The sequence below is a fragment of the Mobula birostris genome, chromosome 7 (assembly GCF_030028105.1).
Source record: "Mobula birostris isolate sMobBir1 chromosome 7, sMobBir1.hap1, whole genome shotgun sequence".
NCBI classification, from domain to species: Eukaryota; Metazoa; Chordata; class Chondrichthyes; order Myliobatiformes; family Myliobatidae; genus Mobula; species Mobula birostris.
Window position 1 is genome coordinate 172,363,485 of NC_092376.1, and position 21,579 is coordinate 172,385,063.

The following is a 21,579-nucleotide window of genomic DNA, read 5'->3' on the forward strand; positions in this document are numbered from 1 at the left end:
TTAAAAGGAATTTGACATCAAACGAGTCTGGTATCAGATTTCCTCCTCTGCGCCGTGGCTCAGCTGCACAAAGCTCTTGTCACAGCTCTAACAGTTTGTTAAATATTCATCTGTCTAGCATCGCTGTGAATTTGTAGAACAGAACAATTACAAGCTGAACTGTTCCCACATTTAACTGTATCTACCTACCCATCCTGATCACCAATCCTGATAACAAACTCGGCACACTACCCTGGCATTGTGTCTATGTCAGTGTGTGTGTGTGAGCATGTATCTGTGTTGTGTGAGTGTGTGTGTACTGTGAGAGTGTGTATGTGTCATGTGAGTGAGTGTCTCTATTTTAGATTAGATTAGATTCAACTTTATTGTCATTGTGCCGAGTACAGATACAAAGCCAATGAAATGCATTTAGCATCTGACCAGAAATGCAAAGAATAGTGTTATTTACAAAATAACTGCGAATAAAAAAAGTGCTACAGCACACAAATATAAAAGTACTGAGACAGTCCAATATGGGTGCGGTACTGCTTAGCGCTGTGATGTGAGGTTCAGCAGGGTCACAGCCTCAGGGAAGAAGCTCTTCCTGTGCCTGCTGGTGCGGGAGCAGAGGCTCCTGTAGTGCCTACCAGATGGGAGCAGAGTAAAAAGTCCATGGTTAGGGTGAGATGCATCCGTGATAATGCTTTTCGCCCTGCCCAGGCAGCGTTTATGGTAGATGTTCTCAATGGTGGACAATTGGGTGCCGATAATCCGCTGGGCAGTTTTCACCACACGCTGGAGTGCTTTGCGGTCCGATACGGGACAATTGCCATACCACACTGAGATGCAGTTGGTGAGTATGCTCTCAATGGTACAGCGGCTATGTGTGGCTATGTGTATCAGCGTGAGTGTGTGTGTCTGTATCTGTGTATCAGTGTGTGTGTGTATTGGTGTGTCTGTGTGTGTAGTTTGTAAGTGTGTGTATGTGTGCATGTGTGTGTGAGTGAGTCTGTGTGTGTATGTGTGGTGTGTGTCTCTGTGTGAGTGTGCATGTGAGTATGTGTCTCTGTGTCTGTTATGAGAGTGTGCATCTGTGTCAGTGTCATGTGTGTGAATGTGTGTTTTGTGAGTGCCTGTCAGTGTGTGAGTGTGTGTGATGTGTGTGTATTTCTCATGTATGAGTGCGTGCCTGTGTACACATGTGTGTGTCCATGTCTCAGCATGTGTGTGCAAGTGTGTGTGCAGGGGGGTCTGTGTGTGTCTATGTGTGAGTGTGTATCAGTGTGTGAATGTGTGTGTCCCATGTATGACTGTGTGACTGTGTGTGTTTGTGTGTGTGTACAGTGTGTCTTTGTGTGAGTCTCTGTGTGTGTGAGTGTGTGTCTGTGTGAGCATGTATGTCTGTGTGTGTGTGTGAGTGTGTCTGTGTGAGCATGTATGTCTGTGTGTGTATGTGTGTGTGTCTGTGTGAGCATGTATGTCTGTGTGTGTGTGTGTGTGTGTGTGTGTGTGTTTCCCTGTATATGTGTGTGTGTGTTCCTGTGTTGTGACAGTGTGTCGGTGTGTCTGTGCACATGTGTGTAAATATGTCTCTGTGTGTACGTGTTTGTGTGAGTGTGTCTTTGTGTGTGAGCCTGTGTGAGCGTATCTGTGTGAGAATCTGTGGTTGTGTGTGTGTCTATCTGTCATTGTGTGTTGGTCTGTCATGTGTATCTGTGTGTGTCTGTGTGTTTTGTGTGTCTGTCTGTATGTCTTTCTGTGTGCCTGTGTGTGTACATGTCTCTGTGTGAGTGCGTGTGTGAATGTGCCTGTGTCATCTGTGAGAACTGTCTGTGTATGTGTACGCATGTGTGTCAGTCTTTGTGTGTGTGTGAGTGTGTTTATGTCTGTGTTGTGTAAGTTTGTGTGTGGATCATATGAGAGTGTATTTATGCCGTGTGTGTGTGTGTGTGTGTGTGCGTGTGTGTGTGTAATTGTTTGTATGTCTGTGTGTTTTGGTGTGTGTCTTTCTGTTTGTCATGTGACTGTGTGTGAATGTGTTGGGTCATCTGTGAGCGCGTCTGTGTGTGAGTGTGCGCATGTGTATCTGTCTGTGTGTGAGTGTGCCATTTGTAAGTGTGTGTCAGTGTGTGTGCTTGTTTGTGTGTGCCTGTGTTGTGTGAGTTTGTGTGTGTGTGTGTGTGTGTGTGTGTCCATGTCCCTGTATGTGTGTGTGTGGGGGGGGGGGGTTCTTTGTCTGTGCCTATGTGTGTGTGCGTGTGCCTGTGCATGTATTTGTATGTGTGTCTTTGTGTGTGGGTCTATGTGAGTGAGTGAGTGAGTGTGTGTGTGTATTTATGTGTGCCTGTGTTGTGTGAGTTTGTATGTGTGTGTCCATGTCCCAGTGTGTGTGGGGGGGTTCTCTGCCTGTGTCTATGTGTGTGTGTGTGCCCTGTGTATGAGTGTGTGTGTGTGTGTGTGTGTGTGTGTGTGTGTGTGTGTGTGGGGGTGTGTGTCTGTCTGTCTGTCTGTCTGTCTTTGTGTGTGGGTCTGTGTGAGTGTGTGTGTGTGTGTGTGTGTGTGTGTGTGCGTGTGTGTCTGTGTGAGTATGTCTGTGTGTTTGCATGTCTATCTGTGTTTGTGTGTGCCCCTGTATATAGGTGTGAGTGTGTGCCTGTGTTGTAAGAGGATGTCAGTGTGTGCGTGTATCTGTGTGAGTGTGTGTATGTGTGTGTGTATCTGTCTAGCTGCCAGTGTTTGTGTGTCTGTATATGTGTGTGTGCCTCTGTGTGTGTGCCTCTCTGTGTGTATGTGCTTGTATGTATGTGCAGAACATGTGTGTGAGTCTGTGTGAGTGTGTCTGTGTGAGAATATGTGTTTGTGAGTGTGTGTCAGTGTGTGTGTCACAGGAGAGTTTGTGCCTATGTGTTTGTGTGTGTGAGTCTGTGTCATGTGTGTGTCTGTGTGTTTGTGTGTATGACTGTCTGTGTTTCTGTGTGTCTGTCTCTGTATTTGTGTGTAATCTGTGAGCTGTGTGTCTTTGTGTGTGAGTCTGTGTTTCTCTCCATGTGGTCTGAATGTGTCTCTGTGCACAAATGTGAGTGTGTCAGTATGTGCGGGTGTGTTTGTGTGTGGATCATGTGTGTGTATGTGTGTGTCCCCGTGTGTAATTCTGTGTGTGTGTGTGTGTGTGTGTGTGTGTGACTTGTGAGTTGGGGCTGTGTGTCTATGTGTGAGAGTGTAATATGTGTGTGTCTCTTTGTGTGTGTGTGTGTGTGTGTGTGTGTGTGTGTGTGTGTGTGTATGTACAGAATGTGTATCTTTGCGTGTGAGTATATGTGTGTGTGTCTGTGTTTCTGTGTGTGTATGCCTTTGTGACTGGGCGTGCATTGTGCATCTGTGGCTGTCTGTGTTGTGTGTGTGCGTGTGTTTGTCTGTGTGTGCATCAGTACATCTCTGTGTGTGTGAGTGTGTCTTTGTGTTTGTAGACATTTGTGTAAATGTGTGTGTATGTGGGTGTGTGCCTGTGTGGGGGGGGGGCAGGGTGATGTGTGTGTGTCAGTGTTGTGTGAGTGTGTATATGTGTGTCATGTGAGAGTGTGTATGTGATTCTGTGTCCTCTGAGTGTGAGTGTTTGTGCATGTACCAATGTGTCTATCTGCCTCTGTGTGTCTGTCATGTGAGTATACATGTCTGTGTGTGTGTGTGTGTGTGTGTGTATGTGTCTGTGTGTATATGTGTGTGTATGTATATGTGTGTGTGTGTGTGAGAGAGAGATTTTGTGTGTCTGTGTGTATACGTGTGTGTGTGTGTGTGTGTGTGTGTGTGTGTGTGTGTGTGTGTGTGTGAGAGAGAGAGAGAGAGAGAGTGTGTGTCTGAGGCATGTGAGTATGTGTCTGTATCTGCATGTGAGGCAGTGTCAGAGTTAGTATGTGAGTATGTGTGCATTTCTGTGCTTGTGTGTGAGTGTGTCTGTGTGACAGGAGTGTGTGAATGTCTCTGTGTATGTCCGTGTGTGTGTGTGTGTGTGTGTGTGTGTGTGTGTGTGTGTGTGTGTGTGTGTGACTCTGTGTGTGTGTGTCTGTATATGTCAAGTATATGTGATTGTGTACGTGTGTTTGTGTCTGCATGTGACCGTCTAATAGTATGAGTGTGTGTCTGTGAGTGTTTCTGTGTGTGTTTGGGTGTGTGTGTGTGTTTATGTCTCTGTGTGTGTGAGTGTATGTCTGTCTGCACATGTACATATGTAAGTGTCTGTGCAAGTGTGTGTCAGTGTGCCTGAGTGTGTGTGTCTGTGTGTGTGTGTGTGTGTGTGTGTGTGTGTGAATACGTGTGTGTGGGTGAGTCATGTGAATGTGTGTGTATCTGTGAGTGAGCATCTGTGAATGTGTGTGTGTGTGTGTGTGAGTATGAATGTGTGTGTACCTGTCTGTGTGCATGTGTTTCTGTGTGTGTGTCTGCATGTGTGTGTCTGTGTGTGTGTCTTATTGTGTGAGTCTGTATGTCTGTGAAGTGTGTCATTGTTGGTATGTGTCACAAGAACAGGGCCTACAGTCCAACTCAGCACTTCTGCCTGCTGATGGACCATATCCCCCCATTCCCTGTACACAGACCATATTCCCCCATTTTCTGTACACGGTCCATATTTCCCCGCCCCCCCATTCCCTGTACACAGACCATATCCCTCCCATTCCCTGTACATTGACCATATCCCCCCCATTCCCTGTACACGGACCATATTTCCCCGCCCCCCCATTCCCTGTACACAGACCATATCCCTCCCATTCCCTGTACTTGGGCCATATTCCCCCCATTCCTGTACACGGACCATATTCCCCCCATTCCTGTACACAGACCATATCCCTCCCATTCCCTGTACTTGGGCCATATTCCCCCCATTCCCTGTACACGGGCCATAATCCCCCCATTCCCTGTGCACAGGTCATATTCCCCCCATTCCCTGTACACGGGTCATAATCCCCCCATTCCCTGTACACAGACCATATCCCCCCATTCCCTGTACACGGGTCATAATCCCCCCATTCCCTGTACACGGGTCATATTTCCCCCATTCCTGTACATGGACCATATTCCCCCCATTCCCTGTACACAGACCATATCCCCCCATTCCTGTACACGGGTCATAATCCCCCCATTCCCTGTACACAGACCATATCCCCCCATTCCCTGTACACAGGCTACATCCCCCCATTCCCTGTACACAGGCTATATCCCCCCATTCCCTGTACACAGGCTACATCCCCCCATTCCCTGTACACAGGCTACATCCCCCCATTCCCTGTACACAGGCTATATCCCCCCATTCCCTGTACACAGGCTACATCCCCCCATTCCCTGTACACAGGCTACATCCCCCCATTCCCTGTACACAGGCTATATCCCCCCATTCCCTGTACACAGGCTACATCCCCCCATTCCCTGTACACAGGCTACATCCCCCCATTCCCTGTACACAGGCTACATCCCCCCATTCCCTGTACACAGGCTACATCCCCCCATTCCCTGTACACAGACCATATCCCCCCATTCCCTGTACACAGGCTACATCCCCCCATTCCCTGTACACAGGCTACATCCCCCCATTCCCTGTACACAGGCTACATCCCCCCCATTCCCTGTACACAGGCTACATCCCCCCATTCCCTGTACACAGACCATATCCCCCCATTCCCTGTACACAGGCTACATCCCCCCATTCCCTGTACACAGGCTATATCCCCCCATTCCCTGTACACAGGCTACATCCCCCCATTCCCTGTACACAGGCTACATCCCCCCATTCCCTGTACACAGGCTACATCCCCCCATTCCCTGTACACAGGCTATATTCCCCCATTCCCTGTACACAGGCTACATCCCCCCATTCCCTGTACACAGGCTACATCCCCCCATTCCCTGTACACAGGCTACGTCCCCCCATTCCCTGTACACAGCTACATCCCCCCATTCCCTGTACACAGGCTACATCCCCCCATTCCCTGTACACAGGCTATATCCCCCCATTCCCTGTACACAGGCTACATCCCCCCATTCCCTGTACACAGGCTATATCCCCCCATTCCCTGTACACAGGCTACATCCCCCCATTCCCTGTACACAGGCTACATCCCCCCATTCCCTGTACACAGACCATATCCCCCCATTCCCTGTACACAGGCTACATCCCCCCATTCCCTGTACACAGGCTACATCCCCCCATTCCCTGTACACAGACCATATCCCCCCATTCCCTGTACACAGGCTACATCCCCCCCATTCCCTGTACACAGGCTATATCCCCCCATTCCCTGTACACAGGCTACATCCCCCCATTCCCTGTACACAGGCTACATCCCCCCATTCCCTGTACACAGGCTACATCCCCCCATTCCCTGTACACAGGCTACATCCCCCCATTCCCTGTACACAGACCATATCCCCCCATTCCCTGTACACAGGCTATATCCCCCCATTCCCTGTACACAGGCTACATCCCCCCATTCCCTGTACACAGGCTACATCCCCCCATTCCCTGTACACAGGCTACATCCCCCCATTCCCTGTACACAGACCATATCCCCCCATTCCCTGTACACAGGCTACATCCCCCCATTCCCTGTACACAGGCTATATCCCCCCATTCCCTGTACACAGGCTATATCCCCCCATTCCCTGTACACAGACCATATCCCCCCATTCCCTGTACACAGGCTACATCCCCCCATTCCCTGTACACAGGCTACATCCCCCCATTCCCTGTACACAGGCTACATCCCCCCATTCCCTGTACACAGGCTACATCCCCCCCATTCCCTGTACACAGACCATATCCCCCCATTCCCTGTACACAGGCTATATCCCCCCATTCCCTGTACACAGGCTATATCCCCCCATTCCCTGTACACAGGCTACATCCCCCCATTCCCTGTACACAGGCTACATCCTCCATTCCCTGTACACAGGCTACATCCCCCCATTTCCTGTACACAGGCTACATCCCCCCATTCCCTGTACACAGGCTACATCCCCCCATTCCCTGTACACAGGCTACATCCCCCCATTCCCTGTACACAGGCTACATCCCCCCATTCCCTGTACACAGACCATATCCCCCCATTCCCTGTACACAGGCTACATCCCCCCATTCCCTGTACACAGGCTACATCCCCCCATTCCCTGTACACAGGCTACATCCCCCCATTCCCTGTACACAGGCTACATCCCCCCCATTCCCTGTACACAGGCTACATCCCCCCATTCCCTGTACACAGACCATATCCCCCCATTCCCTGTACACAGGCTACATCCCCCCATTCCCTGTACACAGGCTATATCCCCCCATTCCCTGTACACAGGCTACATCCCCCCATTCCCTGTACACAGGCTACATCCCCCCATTCCCTGTACACAGGCTACATCCCCCCATTCCCTGTACACAGACCATATCCCCCCATTCCCTGTACACAGGCTATATCCCCCCATTCCCTGTACACAGGCTACATCCCCCCATTCCCTGTACACAGGCTACCTCCCCCCATTCCCTGTACACAGGCTACATCCCCCCATTCCCTGTACACAGGCTATATCCCCCCATTCCCTGTACACAGGCTACATCCCCCCATTCCCTGTACACAGGCTACATCCCCCCATTCCCTGTACACAGGCTATATCCCCCCATTCCCTGTACACAGGCTACATCCCCCCATTCCCTGTACACAGGCTACATCCCCCCATTCCCTGTACACAGGCTACATCCCCCCATTCCCTGTACACAGGCTACATCCCCCCATTCCCTGTACACAGACCATATCCCCCCATTCCCTGTACACAGGCTACATCCCCCCATTCCCTGTACACAGGCTACATCCCCCCATTCCCTGTACACAGGCTACATCCCCCCCATTCCCTGTACACAGGCTACATCCCCCCATTCCCTGTACACAGACCATATCCCCCCATTCCCTGTACACAGGCTACATCCCCCCATTCCCTGTACACAGGCTATATCCCCCCATTCCCTGTACACAGGCTACATCCCCCCATTCCCTGTACACAGGCTACATCCCCCCATTCCCTGTACACAGGCTACATCCCCCCATTCCCTGTACACAGGCTATATTCCCCCATTCCCTGTACACAGGCTACATCCCCCCATTCCCTGTACACAGGCTACATCCCCCCATTCCCTGTACACAGGCTACGTCCCCCCATTCCCTGTACACAGGCTACATCCCCCCATTCCCTGTACACAGGCTACATCCCCCCATTCCCTGTACACAGGCTATATCCCCCCATTCCCTGTACACAGGCTACATCCCCCCATTCCCTGTACACAGGCTATATCCCCCCATTCCCTGTACACAGGCTACATCCCCCCATTCCCTGTACACAGGCTACATCCCCCCATTCCCTGTACACAGACCATATCCCCCCATTCCCTGTACACAGGCTACATCCCCCCATTCCCTGTACACAGGCTACATCCCCCCATTCCCTGTACACAGACCATATCCCCCCATTCCCTGTACACAGGCTACATCCCCCCATTCCCTGTACACAGGCTATATCCCCCCATTCCCTGTACACAGGCTACATCCCCCCATTCCCTGTACACAGGCTACATCCCCCCATTCCCTGTACACAGGCTACATCCCCCCATTCCCTGTACACAGGCTACATCCCCCCATTCCCTGTACACAGGCTACATCCCCCCATTCCCTGTACACAGACCATATCCCCCCATTCCCTGTACACAGGCTATATCCCCCCATTCCCTGTACACAGGCTACATCCCCCCATTCCCTGTACACAGGCTACATCCCCCCATTCCCTGTACACAGGCTACATCCCCCCATTCCCTGTACACAGACCATATCCCCCCATTCCCTGTACACAGGCTACATCCCCCCATTCCCTGTACACAGGCTATATCCCCCCATTCCCTGTACACAGACCATATCCCCCCATTCCCTGTACACAGGCTACATCCCCCCATTCCCTGTACACAGGCTACATCCCCCCATTCCCTGTACACAGGCTACATCCCCCCATTCCCTGTACACAGGCTACATCCCCCCATTCCCTGTACACAGGCTACATCCCCCCCATTCCCTGTACACAGACCATATCCCCCCATTCCCTGTACACAGGCTATATCCCCCCATTCCCTGTACACAGGCTATATCCCCCCATTCCCTGTACACAGGCTACATCCCCCCATTCCCTGTACACAGGCTACATCCTCCATTCCCTGTACACAGGCTACATCCCCCCATTTCCTGTACACAGGCTACATCCCCCCATTCCCTGTACACAGGCTACATCCCCCCATTCCCTGTACACAGGCTACATCCCCCCATTCCCTGTACACAGGCTACATCCCCCCATTCCCTGTACACAGACCATATCCCCCCATTCCCTGTACACAGGCTACATCCCCCCATTCCCTGTACACAGGCTACATCCCCCCATTCCCTGTACACAGGCTACATCCCCCCATTCCCTGTACACAGGCTACATCCCCCCATTCCCTGTACACAGGCTACATCCCCCCCATTCCCTGTACACAGGCTACATCCCCCCATTCCCTGTACACAGACCATATCCCCCCATTCCCTGTACACAGGCTACATCCCCCCATTCCCTGTACACAGGCTATATCCCCCCATTCCCTGTACACAGGCTACATCCCCCCATTCCCTGTACACAGGCTACATCCCCCCATTCCCTGTACACAGGCTACATCCCCCCATTCCCTGTACACAGACCATATCCCCCCATTCCCTGTACACAGGCTATATCCCCCCATTCCCTGTACACAGGCTACATCCCCCCATTCCCTGTACACAGGCTACATCCCCCCATTCCCTGTACACAGGCTACATCCCCCCATTCCCTGTACACAGGCTACATCCCCCCATTCCCTGTACACAGGCTACATCCCCCCATTCCCTGTACACAGGCTATATCCTCCCATTCCCTGTACACAGGCTACATCCCCCCATTCCCTGTACACAGGCTACATCCCCCCATTCCCTGTACACAGGCTACATCCCCCCATTCCCTGTACACAGGCTACATCCCCCCATTCCCTGTACACAGGCTACATCCCCCCATTCCCTGTACACAGGCTACATCCCCCCATTCCCTGTACACAGACCATATCCCCCCATTCCCTGTACACAGGCTACATCCCCCCATTCCCTGTACACAGGCTATATCCCCCCATTCCCTGTACACAGACCATATCCCCCCATTCCCTGTACACAGGCTACATCCCCCCATTCCCTGTACACAGGCTACATCCCCCCATTCCCTGTACACAGGCTACATCCCCCCATTCCCTGTACACAGGCTACATCCCCCCATTCCCTGTACACAGGCTACATCCCCCCCATTCCCTGTACACAGACCATATCCCCCCATTCCCTGTACACAGGCTATATCCCCCCATTCCCTGTACACAGGCTATATCCCCCCATTCCCTGTACACAGGCTACATCCCCCCATTCCCTGTACACAGGCTACATCCCCCCATTCCCTGTACACAGGCTACATCCCCCCATTCCCTGTACACAGGCTACATCCCCCCATTCCCTGTACACAGGCTACATCCCCCCATTCCCTGTACACAGGCTACATCCCCCCATTCCCTGTACACAGGCTACATCCCCCCATTCCCTGTACACAGGCTATATCCCCCCATTCCCTGTACACAGACCATATCCCCCCATTCCCTGTACACAGGCTACATCCCCCCATTCCCTGTACACAGGCTACATCCCCCCATTCCCTGTACACAGGCTACATCCCCCCATTCCCTGTACACAGGCTACATCCCCCCATTCCCTGTACACAGGCTACATCCCCCCCATTCCCTGTACACAGACCATATCCCCCCATTCCCTGTACACAGGCTATATCCCCCCATTCCCTGTACACAGGCTATATCCCCCCATTCCCTGTACACAGGCTACATCCCCCCATTCCCTGTACACAGGCTACATCCCCCCATTCCCTGTACACAGGCTACATCCTCCCATTCCCTGTACACAGGCTACATCCCCCCATTCCCTGTACACAGGCTATATCCCCCCATTCCCTGTACACAGGCTATATCCCCCCATTCCCTGTACACAGACCATATCCCCCCATTCCCTGTACACAGGCTACATCCTCCCATTCCCTGTACACAGGCTACATCCCCCCATTTCCTGTACACAGGCTACATCCCCCCATTCCCTGTACACAGGCTACATCCCCCCATTCCCTGTACACAGGCTACATCCCCCCATTCCCTGTACACAGGCTACATCCCCCCATTCCACTGTACACAGGCTACATCCCCCCATTCCCTGTACACAGGCTACATCCCCCCATTCCCTGTACACAGGCTACATCCCCCCATTCCCTGTACACAGGCTACATCCCCCCATTCCCTGTACACAGGCTACATCCCCCCATTCCCTGTACACAGGCCACATCCCCCCATTCCCTGTACACAGGCCACATCCCCCCATTCCCTGTACACAGGCCACATCCCCCCATTCCCTGTACACAGGCCACATCCCCCCATTCCCTGTACACAGGCCACATCCCCCCATTCCCTGTACACAGACCACATCCCCCCATTCCCTGTACACAGGCCACATCCCCCCATTCCCTGTACACAGGCCACATCCCCCCATTCCCTGTACACAGGCCACATCCCCCCATTCCCTGTACACAGGCCACATCCCCCCATTCCCTGTACACAGGCCACATCCCCCCATTCCCTGTACACAGGCCACATCCCCCCATTACCTGTACACAGACCATATCCCCCCATTCCCTGTACACAGGCTACATCCCCCCATTCCCTGTACACAGGCTACATCCCCCCATTCCCTGTACACAGGCTACATCCCCCCATTCCCTGTACACAGGCTACATCCCCCCATTCCCTGTACACAGACCATATCCCCCCATTCCCTGTACACAGGCTACATCCCCCCATTCCCTGTACACAGGCTACATCCCCCCATTCCCTGTACACAGGCTACATCCCCCCATTCCCTGTACACAGGCTATATCCCCCCATTCCCTGTACACAGGCTACATCCCCCCATTCCCTGTACACAGGCTATATCCTCCATTCTGTGAGTTTTTTTCTCCTGTCCTGCCACAGGTCTTGGCCTGCAACGTCAACTGTACTTTTTTTCCATAGGTGCTGAGATCCTTCAGCATTTTGTGTGTGTTACCCCACTCCCTGCTTGTACAGGATCGAGCGAGCTCAGGTTCCTCTCTTTGGAGTGAATGAGGGTGAGAGGTGACTTGACAGAGGTGTTGAAGATGATGAGAGGCATAGATTGAGTGGACAGACAGAGACATTTTCCCAGGGCGGTAATGGCTAATATGGGGGGCATAACTTTAAGGTAACACACACAAACTGTCAGAGGATCTCAGCAGGTCAGGCAGCATTTATGAAAATGAATAAACAGTGCAATCTCTGCAAAAAGTAAGGGGGGTAGGGGGGTAGGGGAGGCTGGCAAACTATGTTTGGTGGTACAATCAGCTTAGAGATGGCAGGGATTGTGGAGAATGATGTGTTAGATGTGGAGGCTCATGTTGTGGCAGGTAAGGACAAGAGGAACTCTATTACTGTTAAGTGGCAGGAAGATGGGGTGACTGCAGATGTCTGGGAAATGGGGGAGTTGGAGGCAAAGTTGATGAAATTGACAAGCTCAGCATGGGTGCCTGAGGCAACATCAATACAGTCATCAGTGTAATGGAGGGATATTTGGGAAGCATTATTGGGAAAGACTTGGAACATGGACTGTTCTATGAAGCCAACGAAGAGGAGGCCTTGCTGAGACCCGTGAGGGTGTCTTTGGCTGCCCTTCGAATCTGGAGAAAGAGGGAAGAGCCAAAGGAAAATTTGTTGAGGGTGAGGACCAGTGCTGCTAGGTGGAAGAGGGTGGTGATGGAGGGGGACTGGTTGGTTCTTTTATTGAGAAAGAAGCAGAGGGCTTTAAAGCCTTCTTGATGGAAGATAAATGTGTTTAGGAACTGGACATCCGTGGTGAAAGTCAGGGCCAGGGAGGTGAAAGTCAGTGAGGAGATTGAGACCAAGAGAAGTGTCATGGATGTAGGTGGGAAGGGACTGAACAAGGGAGATAGAATGGGCTCACCTTCCGCTCCACAAGCCTACACATGCAACCATTACCTTCACCTTCACCGGACACCTCTTCCCCTTCCAGCACTTTGGAGCTCTGTAGAACACACACACAAATTGTGAGCAGTGTTTGGACCCCTTTGTGCTGGCATTGGAGAGAGTCCAGAGGAGGTTGATGAGAATTATTCCAGGAATGAAAGGCTTAACGTACGAGGAGTATTTGGTGGCTCTGAGCCTGTACTCACTGGAGTTTACAATAATCAGGGGGAATCTCATTGAAACCTATCAAATATTGAAAGTTCTCAATAGAGTGGATGAGGGCACACCCTCAGAATAGAGGGACGTCCATTTAGAACACAGATAAGGATGAATTTCTTCAGCCAGTGGGTGGTGAATCTGTGGAATTCATTGTCACAGACGGCTGTGGAGGACAAGTCTTGGGAATATTTAAAGTGGAGGTTAATAGGTTCTTGATCATTCTTGTGAACCTCCTCTGGATCCTCTCCAAAGACAGTACATCCCTCAGAAAGACAGAAATCTACAGCACATTACAGGTACTTTGTACCGACCATGTAACCTACTCTACAAACTGCCTAGAATTTGCCTACCGCATAACCCTCTATTTTTCTAAGCTCCGTGTACCAATCTAAGAGTCTCTTAAAAGACCCTATTGTATCCACCACTACCACCTTTGCTGGCAGTGCACTCCACACACCCACCAATCTCTGTGTGAAAAACTTACCTCTGACATTCCCTCTGTACCTATTTCCAAGGACCTTAAAACTGTGCCCTCTCATGTCAGCCCTGGGAAAAAGCCTCTGACTATCCACACAATCAATGCCTCTCATCATCCTATACACCTCTATCAGGTCACCTCTCATCCTCCGTCGCTCCAAGGAGAAAAGGCCAAGTTCATTCAACCTATTCTCATAATGCATGCTCCCCAATCCAGGCAACATCCTTGTAAATCTCCTCTGCACTCTCTCTATAGCATCCACATCCTTCCTGTAGTGAGGTGACCAGAACTGAACACAATACTCCAAGTGGGGTCTGATCAAGGTCTTATATAACTGTAACATTACCTCACGGCTCTTGAATTCAATCCCACGGTTGATGAAGGCCAACGCACCATACGCCTTCTTAACAACACTGTCAACCTGCACAGCAGCTTTGTGCGTCCTATGGACACGAAACCCAGGATCTCACTGATCCTCCACACTGCTAAGAGTCTTACCATTAATATTATATCTTTTAAGTCATATTCTGTCTTCAGTCAGCCCGATTGTGTGTGAGGGCAGTGGGAAAGGATTTAACAGGAGCTTCCAGAGGGAAGTACAGAAATACTGAAGAAGGTATCACAGTTCAGAGTGGAGATCATGAGGATTCTTTCAAGGGGCTTCGGAAGTCTATTGAATTTAATTGAATTGACTTTATTTCTTACATCCTTCACGTACATGAGTAAAAATCTTTACGTTACATCTCCATCTAAATGTGTAAATTGTGTATTAGTAATTTGTAATAATAGTGTAACAAATAGAATAGTATCTGTAATAATACAGTAAGGGGTGTATGGGGTGTCAGGGAGGGGTAGCACCTCTGGTGGGGGAACAGGTCGCGTCCTTTTCAAGGCGGTTAGTCCACCTTTGGTCCCCACCTGGCACTCAGCTCTCACCTGTGGCTCCCCGTAGCTGTTTGCATGTGACAGCGGCCACACCCCGGGCAACGGCTTCGACAAGCCGGCTAAACCAGGTGAGGGTAGCCGACGGGTCTCAAACCCTCGGTGAGATAGGGAGTTGTCTATCCCAGCACGTGAAGACAGACTCCGGCGTATTGAGCAGATGAAGAATCCAATGATCAAGAAGGCAATCTCTGCAAACATTGTGGAACGTGTAGAGCAGGACAAGACACAGAAGATGTCCTGGTCATCCACTGCGCCTAGTCCCATCTCCAGCCATCTAGACTCTGTCTTGCCACTGGACCCAGATGGGAATTGGGAAGAGAGAGTGAGGCTGACGCTGCACAACTCTCCCTCACTTAAATCCAAATCACGCGCTAGTCTTGACACCATCATAATGGTGTCAAGGTCCTCATCGATGTCAGCAATGGACGAACAACAACAACAGTAAGATATACAACAGAACAGTCAATATAACATAGAAATACAGTTGTGCCAGCATGAATTAATCAGTCTGATGGCCCGGTGGAAGAAGCTGTCCCGGAGCCTGTTGGTCCTGTCTTTTATGCTGCGGTACTGTTTCCCGGATGGTGGCAGCTGAAATAGATTGTGGTTGGGGTGACTCGGGTCCCCAATGATCCTTCGGGCCCTTTTTACACACCTGTCTTTGTAAATGTCCTAAATCATGGGAAGTTCACATCTACTGATGCGTTGGGCTGTCCGCATCATTCTCTGCAGAGTCCTGCAATTGAGGGAAGTACAGTTCCCATACCAGACAGTGATGCAGCCAGTCAGGATGCTCTCAATTGTGCCCCTGTAGAAAGTTCTTAGGATTCGGGGGCCCATACCAAACTTCATTAACCGTCTGAGGTGAAAGAGGCGCTGTTGTGCTTTTTTCACTAAAGCCAGTGTGTACAGACCACGTGAGGTCCTCGGTGATGTGGATGCTGAGGAACTTGAAGCTGTTTACCTTCTCAACCCCAGATCCATTGATATCAATAGGAGTTAGCTTGTCTCTGTTACTCCTGTAGTCTACAAACAGCTCTTTTGTTTTTATGACATTGAGGGAGAGGTTGTTTTCTTGACACCACTGTGTCAGAGAGATGACTTCCTCACTGTAGGCTGCCTCATTATTATTCGAGATTAGGCCAATCCGTGTAGTGTTGTCAGCAAATTTAATTAGCAGATTGGAGCTGTGGGTGGCAACACAGTCATGGATACACAGAGAGTAAAGGAGGGGGCTTAGGACACAGTCCTGGGGGGGAGGCAGGTCTCCTGTGTTGAGGGTCAGAGGGGCAGAGATGAGGGGAGCCCACTCTTACAACCTGCTGGTGATCTGACAGGAAGTCCAGGATCCAGCTGCACAACGCAGGGTGAAGGCCCAGGTCTCTGAGCTTCTTGTCGAGCCTGGAGGGAACTATGGTGTTGAATACTGAACTGTAGTCCAAGGACAGCATTCTCACATAAGCATCCCTCTTCTCCAGGTGTGTAAGGACGGTGTGGAGAGCTGTGGTTATTGTGTCATCTGTCGATCGGTTGTGTTGGTAGGTGAATTGTAGGGAGTCCAGTGTGGGTGGTAGCAGGCTGCAGATGTTGTCCCTGACCAGCCTCTCAAAGCATTTGCTTATAATTGAGGTGAGTGCAACAGGATGCCAGTCGTTCAGGCATGTTACCTTGGTCTTTTTAGGTACAGGAACAATGGTGGATGCTTTGAAGCAGGAGGACACTCTACACTGGGAGAGGAAGAGACTAAAAATGACTGCAAACACACCTGCCAGTTGTGCTGCACACATCCTGAGTACCCGCCCTGTGACGCCGTCCGGTCCCGCAGCCTTGCGACTGTCCACTCGTTGGAAACACCTGCATACCTCAGCCTCAGAGATGACCAAGGTGCAGGTCACGTCAGCAGCTCTCCTCAGGGGCTCAGTGTTGGCGACATTGAACCGAGCGTAAAAAAGATTTAGCTCATCTGGGAGAGAGGCTGCGCTGTTGGCAGCAGCGCTGAGTTTAGCTTTGAAGTCTGTGATGGTGTGCAGACCTTGCCATAAGCTGCTTGTGTTGTTGGTGGAGAGTTGTGTCTGGACCTTGTCCCCGTATTGTCGTTTCGCTGCCTTCATGACTTTGAGCAGATCGTAGCTGCACTTCTTGAGTTCCTGGTGGTTACCGGTGCAAAAGCTGTGACACGCGGTGAGTGCAGGGCACACGGAACTGTTGATCCAGGGTTTCTGGTTTGGATAGACCCTGAGTGATTTCTGGGGGACAGCGTCCTCAATGCGCTTCCAGATGAAGTTGGTGCTGGCTTCTGCCAGATTGGTGGATTGATTGAATGATTTAGTGATACAGAGCAGTGTGGGGCCATCGAGCTGTGTCATTCCGACAACCCCACAACCCTGATTGAACACTAATGTAATCACAGGGTAACTTACAATACACGGTACCTCTTTGGACTGTGGCAGGAAACTGGAGCATCCAGAGAAATCCCACTCATTCTGTGGGAGGATGTAGAGAATCCTAACAGAACGGTGCCGGAATTGAACTTCGTATGCCCCGAGATGTGATAGCATCACCCCAAACGCTACGCTACTGTGGCATGCAGATCTGTAAAAACCAGACCACTGCTGCCTTTAGAACACAGAATATAGAAATGCACAGCAAAGGAACAGCCCACAATGTTGTGCCGAACCAACTAGCTTAGTAATCAAGTGACCAACTAAACTATTCCCTTGTGACTACACAATGTCCACCATTCCAGGCACCCACCACTGTCTGTGGGAAAAAAACTTGCCCCTCACATCTCCTTTGAAATTACCCCATCCCACCTTAAATGCATGGCCTCTGGTATTAGACATTTCAACCCAAAGAGATAGATACTGTTTCTCTACTCTATCTATGCCTCTTGTAATCTTATAAACCTCCATCAGATCTCCCCTCAGCTTCCACCGTTCCAGAGAAAACAACCCAAGTTTGTCAAGCTGCTCGTGATAACACATGCCCTCTAATCCAGGCAGCATCCAGGTAAAGCTCTTCTGCACCCTCTCCAAAGCCTCAACGTCCTTCCTAGAGTGGGACAACCAGAATTGTACACAATGACCCAGTTGTGGGTGGTGTGGTGGAGATACACCTCTGCCAAAGGGGGTGTAAGGTGCTCCTTCCCTCCGCTAGCCTGCAGGTCACCTTGGGCAAGGTGTAGCACCTGCTTAGACCTTGATCAGGGTCACGTGAAGCCATGGGAGCAGGTGGTGGATGGTCGTATGAGCAGCCGCTGCAGATCACAAGACCTGGTTAAGCGACCACTGACGCCAGGCAGGCAATCTCTGAAGAGTATTGGTTATGGCTGGGTTCACCAGTCTTGTAAAGACACTGCCCAGAGGAAGGCGATGGCAAACCACTTCTGTAGAAAGGTTTGCCAAGGACAGTCATGGTCATGAGAGACCGTGATTACCGTGACACGACACGGCTCGTAACAAACAAGCTCAGATGGGGCACTGCTAAACATCACACACAAAATGCTAGAGGAGCACAGCAGACCAGGCCGAAACATCGACTGTACTTTTCCATAGATGCTGCCTGGCCTGCTGAGTTCCTTCAGCTTTTTGTGTGTGTGTTGCTTGGATTTCCAGAATCTGCAGACTCTCTCTTGTTTGTGGCATAACTAAAGTTTGTTAAAGCTGCAAGCTTAAAGCTTCAGTGACTCATACCCCTCTGCCTGGCGCACCGACAAGCTTTCTCCTTAAGTTAAAAATGCTTATTTTCGCCCAAAAAGGAACGTTTGCGCTGAGCTAATTACTGATCACGCGGACTGGCTGGGTTGTGAGTGGTTGCAATCTGTCTTCTGGGGGGCGGGGGGGGAACCCTCATACATACTCCAATCTCTGGGACACCATCACCTACCTGAAGGGTGAGAGCGGAAATGATTAATGGGAACATGAGGGGAAGTCTTCGCTCAGAGGTGAGGGTGTGCACCGAGCTGCCAGTGGAAGTGGAGGCTGTGTGTGTGACTTCAACACTGAAGGGAGGTTTGGGAGGGGTATGGTCTGGTTGCAGGTCAGTAAATCTAGGTAGATTAATGATTCTATGCAGTAGGTATCTATGACTCAGCTGGGAAAGTGTAATGTTAACGTGAAAATAGAGCTTGATCACTTCCACAATGAATACATCATCTGCACTTCTAACACGGGAGAGCATTCTAACTGGGTGCATCTCTGTCTGCTATGCTGTACAGGGTTAGAAAAAGCTGCAGATAGTTGTAAACTCCATCATGGGCACTAGCCTCCCCAGCACCGAGGATATCTTCAAAAAGCAATGCCTCAAAAGAGTGGCATCAGTCATTAAGGACCCCCATCACCCAGAACAAGGCCTCTTCTCACTGCTACCATCAGGGAGGAGGTACGGGAGCCTGAAGACACACACTCAATGTGTCAGGAACAGTTTCTTCCCCTCCGCCATCAGATTTCTGAATGGAGACCAAACCCATGAACACTTCCTCACTATTCCCTCCACTATCGGATTTCTGAATGGTCTGTGGGCCCATGAACACCACCTCACTAAATTGCTCTCTCCTTGCATTATTTTTTAATATCTATTAATGTTTATATGTACTGCTACAAAACAATAAATTTCATGACATATTAATATACTGAATCTTCATACTTCTGAATCACTGAGAACAATTTAAAGATATAATAAAAATAAGATAAAGGTCAAAGCATTTGAAGCACTGAACATGACTTAAAACAGAAACATTTACTGAAATTGGAATTGGTTTATTATTGTCTCAGGTACCGAGATACAGTGAAAAGCTTCCCTTGCACGGTGTTCACACAGATCAGATCATTACACAGTGCATTGAGGTAGAACAAGGGAAAACAATAACAGAACGCAGATCGCACACACAAAATGCTGGAGGAACTCAGCAGGTCAGGCAGCATCTATGGAAATGAATAAACAGTGCATGTTTTGAGCTGAGACCCTTCACCAGGACTGGACTGTTAAGGGGAAAGACGCCAGAATAGAAAGGTAACAGAATTCGCTTCTGCAAGAGTGCAGAGGAGATTTACCAGGATACTGTCTGGATCAGAAAGTAGATAAGTTGCGTGAGCTCGGGCTTTTCCCTTTGGAGTGAAGGAGGATGGGAGGTGACGTGATAGAAGTGTACAAGATGATAAGAGACATTGACCGAGTGGACAGCCAGAGACTTTCCCCAGGGTGGAAATGGCTAATACAAGGGGGCATCCTCAACGGAAGATGAGAGGTGACCTGATAGAGGCATACAAGATAATGAGAGCCACTGATCGTGTGGATAGTCAGAGGCTTTTTCCCAGGGCTGAAATGGCTGGCACAAGAGGGCATAGTATTAAGGTTCTTGGGAGCAGGTACAGAGGAGATGTCAGGGGTAAGTTTTTTACGCAGAGAGTGGTGAGTACATGGAATGGGCTGCCAGCGGCAGTGGTGGAGCCAGAAACGACAGGGTCTTTTAAGAGACTCCTGGATAGGTACATGAAGCCTATAAAAATAGAAGGTTATGGGTAAAGCCTAGGTAGTTCTAAGGTAGGGACATGTTCAGCACAGCTTTGTGGGCAGAAGGGCCTGTATTGTGCTGTAGGTTTTCTATGTTTCTCTGTTTCTAATTTTAAAGTAACACACACGAAATGCTGGAGCAACTCAGCAGGTCAGTTAGCATCTATGGAAATGAACAGCCAATGTTTCTGGCTCAGATCCTTCTTCAGAACCACTTCGGTGACCAGTGGTGTTCCGTAGGGATCTGTTCTGGGACCCCTTCTCTTCGTGATTTTTATAAATGACCTGGATGAGGAAGTGGGGGGGGGGGGGTTAGTAAATTTGCTGATGACACAAAGGTTGGGGGTGTTGTGGATAGTGTGGAGGGCTGTCAGAGGTTACAGTGGGACATTGATAGGATGCAAAACTAGGCTGAGAATTGGCAGACGGAGTTCAACCCAAATAACTGTGAAGTGGTTCATTTTGGTAGGTCAAATATGATGGCAGAATATCATATTAATGGTAAGACTCTTGGCAGTGTGGAGGATCCGACGGATCTTGGGGTCCGAATCCATAGGACACCCAAAGCTGCTGCACAGGTTGACTCTGTGGTTAAGAAAGCATACGGTGTATTGGCCTTCATCAGTCGTGGGATTGAGTTTAAGAGCCAAGAGGTAATGTTACAGCTGTATAGGACCCTGGTCAGACCTCACTTGGAGTACTGTGCTCAGTTCTGGTCGCCTCACTACAGGAAGGATGTGGAAGCCATAGAAAGGGTGCAGAGGAGATTTACAAGGATGTTGCCTGGATTGGGGGGCATGCCTTATGAGAATAGGTTGAGTGAACTCGGCCTTTTCTCCTTGGAGTGATGGAGGATGAGAGGTGACCTGATAAAGGTGTACAAGATGATGACAGGCATTAATCGTGTGGATAGTCAGAGGCTTTTTCCCAGAGCCGAAATAGCTAGCACGAGAGGACACAGTTTTAAGGCGCTTGGAAGTAAGTACAGAGGAGATGTCAGGGGTAAGTTTTTTATGCAGAGTGGTGAGTGCGTGGAATGGGATGCCAGTGGCGGTGGTGGAGGCGGATACAATAGGGTCTTTTAAGAGACTTCTGGATGGATACATGGAGCTTAGGAAAATAGAGGACTATGGATAAGCCTAAGTAGTTCTAATGTAAGGACATGTTCGGCACAGCTTTGTGGGCAGAAGGGCCTGTATTGTGCTGTAGGTTTCTATGTTTCTAGAACTGGTAAGGAAGAAGCAAGACGACAGAATAAAAAGATTGGGGGAGGGGA

The 21,579-nt window shown here is 50.2% G+C and overlaps 1 long non-coding RNA gene across 1 annotated transcript in view; it reads left to right on the forward strand.

Annotated features, from left to right (window-relative positions):
* Positions 1-16,533, forward strand: part of LOC140200896 (uncharacterized) — a 44,102-nt gene extending 27,569 nt beyond the window's left edge. The window contains exon 3 of the long non-coding RNA XR_011886753.1: positions 16,474-16,533. This is a non-coding gene — a long non-coding RNA (uncharacterized lncRNA). The remainder of the gene's footprint in view (positions 1-16,473) is intronic.
* Positions 16,534-21,579: the final 5,046 nt, after the last annotated feature.